A 4,669-nucleotide genomic window follows, 5' to 3' on the forward strand; every position below is an offset into this window, starting at 1 on the left:
GTATATATATATATATATATATATATATATATATATATATATATATATATATATATATATATATATATATATATATATGTTAACGTCATGAAAGTTCCAATTGCTTGTTCTTTTGTTGTCGTTATTCTGAAAGAGTTTATTATCCCAAATGAATTATACAAAAACAAAATTATTTTGAGGATTGCAGGGTTGCGTTAGAAAGATTTCAAGACCAGATTGGTGGGTGACTTCATCAACTAAAAGCACCCTAAAAATAACTCTCTCACGGAATTATATGATTTCTTGAATGAAGAACAATGAAACAAATTTGTAGCGTATCATGAAACTAAAGAGTTCAAGGTAAACTTAATAATCATGTTTTATTAGTCTTAATGCTTTATTAAGATGTTATTATTTAATAGTAAATGGTATTTTGGGCTAGAAGTAAGAATTATAAGCAGTTGCAAGCTCGAAATGAGCATGCATCCTCACTACTTAGGATCTAGGGGTTATATTTGAAAGTAGTATGCATTATTTGTCTTCACAATCTTCTTGCGCTTCTATTACCTCAACCATAGCAGCTAGTGATCGTAGCTTGGATTGGGTTCGAGTGCAGTCTAAAAAATCTGAAGCTGGAAGTTATTACATTCCCAACGAAAAACAATGGGAGTATTTGATAAAATTGTAAGTAATACAAATACCTTAAATATATATACTATTGATGAGAATGCTAACAATGTAATTTATATATCTTGTTGTGTTGCAATAGGTCGAGAAGTGTGAAGTGATGATTCAATGATCATTCCAACCAACAAGGCAAAATGATATATTATCAGCAGCTCTTGGCACCAATGAGCACGGTGGATATGTGAGAGGCGTTGAAGTGCATTACAATATTTGGAATGTGATTGGTAAACCGGTGAGCACTAATCATGGGAAAGCAGGTGGGGTTGTTTCAGGTAGTTATCTTGGGGAGATCATAGAGAATATATTTTATGACAAAGTGGTTGACAAGATAAGAAAATAAACAATGGAAGATATGCAATCCAAGTTTAATCAGATGCAATCTCAGTTGGATTTTTTTTTTATGAAGAATGCACAAACTTGTCCAAGATTTTGCACACCGACTCGAAGTAGCGGTCAATCTATTGATCCATTGAACAAGCTTCAGGTAATATTCAATATCTTTCATATCTTGTTCAATTTAATATCTCTTACTTGTTATTAAGCTTTTTTTAATTTTCTTAGCACGTAGAAAATTCCAATAGCTACAAAAATGATGAATTTTGAAAGTGGTGATCAATCTGCCACAAAATTACAACCCCCACTTATTTCTGATGATGTGTTAGTTGCAGCATTTGGGAAATGAATTTAAAAAAATGGTTGGATATCTAAGAAACTTGCCCTCCCATTTAGACTAAATTGAGTTGGACCTAGATGAGGAAATCTTCCATCATTCAAGTAATAGTATTTTTGTAATGTTTGAAGACATTAAAGACTTGTTGACGATGAATTTGTTCGATGTGTCCATAATACAACTCTTTATAATGTAAGTATATTTTTTTTATCTTTTATAATGTTTCTATATTTTAAAACTTTTCTTTAGTCTTTCATCTTTTATTAATTATCTACGTTTTAGATGTATTTATCAATTGTGCAAGAAAATTGGAGATACCTCAGTAAGATTTGTCTGCCCAATTCAAGGAGGATTTCAAATGACATGCGGTATGGCTTTGAATAACAATTCGGTATCTTATCTCATTAATGTCATGCTTCAAGAGAAGGACCAAAGATTTATTTTAGCTCCAGAGTAAGAACACTAAATTTATATTTTTTGTTCTTTATATAACTTAATTGAATTATTTTTGAAACGTAATATATTTATTTTTAAATGTAGATATAATTGGGTTCTTCTTGTCATTTGCGTCCATTCAAAATCAGTCTATGTATTGGACCCCATGGCATGTGACCGCAACCTAGAGATTAAGCACTCATTAAATGTCTAAGCGCGCGCGCGCGCGCGCACACACACAGATATATATATGTATATATATATATATATATATATATATATATATATATATATATATATTAACCATTATTATTGTTTACAAATTATTTATGAGCGTATATTATAGGGCATTTCGATCATCAACAAATTTAAAAGGACAAAGAGCTAGAAACACGGTTGATTGGATGAGAATTGAGGTATATATCAAAATTAGATTATTAATATAGTTTTTGAAATTTATTAGCAGTGTTTTAGTGTTTAACTCTCTGAATATATATACATAATAATTCATATTTTGTAGTGTCATCAACAATTGGGTGGTGTATAGTGTGGGTATTATGTCTTGAGATATATGTTTGAGATATGCACTCTATACTATGAATTTGAAGATGTAGAATCGGTAGGTAAAATTTAATAAAACTAAATACTTTTCAATTATACTTTATTATTAATGTTAAAACTAATTAGTTGATAATTTTAAATTTTTGTAGGCATTTGCGGCAAAGCCCTACTCAACAAATGAAATAGACGAGATTCGTGAAATTTGGGCGAAGTATTTTTGTGAAAAATGCTTATGAAATTTTGTGTAGGTAAAAATGTTTATTTAGATATTATTGTATGTAAAAATGTTGCTTATATAATGTTTGAACTCTTATTTAATCGATTTTAATGATATGTTGGTACTTATATATGTTTTCATTAATTTAGTAGTGTTGTGTTGATTAATTGTTAATTATGTGTTGATAGAGTTTGATGTATTGTATGTGCCCATTAGTAGTAAAGTGTTTTGAGAACTTTGAAGTGTTGGTGTTGAGAACTTTTAGAATTATTAATTTAAGTGTTGTTTTGATAACTTAGCTAGCTTTGAAGTGTTGGTGATTTAAGAACTTTTAAGTGTTGTTTTGCTTTAGAACTTAACTAGTTTATTGAAGTGTTGTATGTATGTTTTGAGATCTTTGAAGTGTTTGTGTGGTTTGATATGTGTTGAGAACGGCTAGAATGTTTTAAATGTTTACAGGAAATTTCTGGATTGTACAACAAATAATATATATACAAGTTACAAATCTTATTTAAAAAAAAATTATTACAAATCTTATTTTGACTACTCTGGTAATATTATTACAATGACATGTTACAAATCTTATTTCGACTACTCCGGTCATATTATTACAATTACAAGTTACAAATCTTATTCAATTACTCTGGTCAATATATTATAATGAGTTTATTACCAAAATGGTCCCTCGACTATTGTGAAATTACCAATTTGGTCCTCAACAATTTTTCGTGCCCAATTAAGTCCATCGACTTTGAAAAATTTAACCAATTTGGTCCTCCGTTTATTTTTCCGTTAAACATCCGTTAAATAAGGACCAAATTAGTAATTTTGTTATAGTCAAGGGACCAAATTGATAACCTAGATATTGTTTGTTGTATGAATGGAATCAAGTAGTATGTTTCTAGAATAACTTGGTCGGAGCTAATTGAGGAGGTGGATGGGTAAATATAAATAGAGGAGGGGAAACAAAAAAATAAAAATAAATAAATAAAAAGATGTGTGAGACGCAAAGCGAGTCACAATGGTCCACTCTATACTTTTTTTTTTTTTAAAAATTATAGAGAAAGAGATGTTCTTTTTAATTATAAATTATTTTATTAAATACAGTTATAGAGTTCGAAGTATTAATTAATTTGAGTGGGTTAATTGCTGAAAGTAATAATAATATTTTTTTTTTGGATATGATAGTGGGACTCATGTGGTTGAAGAATTTTACAATGGTTGAAAAATTGTTGAAAAATTGATGTTGATGTGGGGTGCGTGGACCTCTATTACTCATATTTTGGATCCTCCGCATAACTTAGTACAATTACAATATAAGGATAATTTATTTTTAATTTAGTCTTTAAATTATGTCATTTTAGTCTCTATCTTTTAATCATGGTAAAATACACTTATAAATTTCCAATCTCTATGAGTCTGTGACAACGAAATCATGAATCTCCCTTAGCAAGAAATACTTAATGTATGACTTTTACCAAAATACTTGCTAATCAGACGTCGAAATATGAATTAAATCGTAATAGGGATTCATAATTTTTTTTTTATAATTTGAATTAAGAGTTTATTATACATGACAAATAAAAACATGATTGGCTGAAAAAAATTATTGTGCCAACTACTATGTAATTTGTAAAGAATCACAAGTAACGTAGGTCAACAAAAATACAAAATATTAACTACTCCGTTAAATAGTTTAAACTCCATAATTATGGGTTAAAAGATAAATTTACTCTAAAACATATGATGCATTGATGCTAGTTCATTGAATCATTGCAAGTCAAATCAAATAAAATGTGATTAATTTTATTTTTATTTTTTATAATGTAACGTCATTATATACGTCACTATCAATTATTTTGCTATATTATCATATGATGATGTCAACACATCTATTTCATTAGGTTTGATAACCCCACTAAATATTTTTAGTAGCTAGCTAGTGTACTGTTATATTCTAGACAATCTAAGCAAAATATTTGTTGCCACCTCATTATATATGTCAAATCAAATAAGAATTTTATTAACTTTAATGTGGATTATATTCTTTGTATAAAAGCTTTTATATTGTCGAAACATCAATTATTACTTCTATTATATTTTATAACTATTATTAAGGA

Source organism: Ipomoea triloba, chromosome 9 (genome assembly GCF_003576645.1).
Source record: "Ipomoea triloba cultivar NCNSP0323 chromosome 9, ASM357664v1".
NCBI classification, from domain to species: Eukaryota; Viridiplantae; Streptophyta; class Magnoliopsida; order Solanales; family Convolvulaceae; genus Ipomoea; species Ipomoea triloba.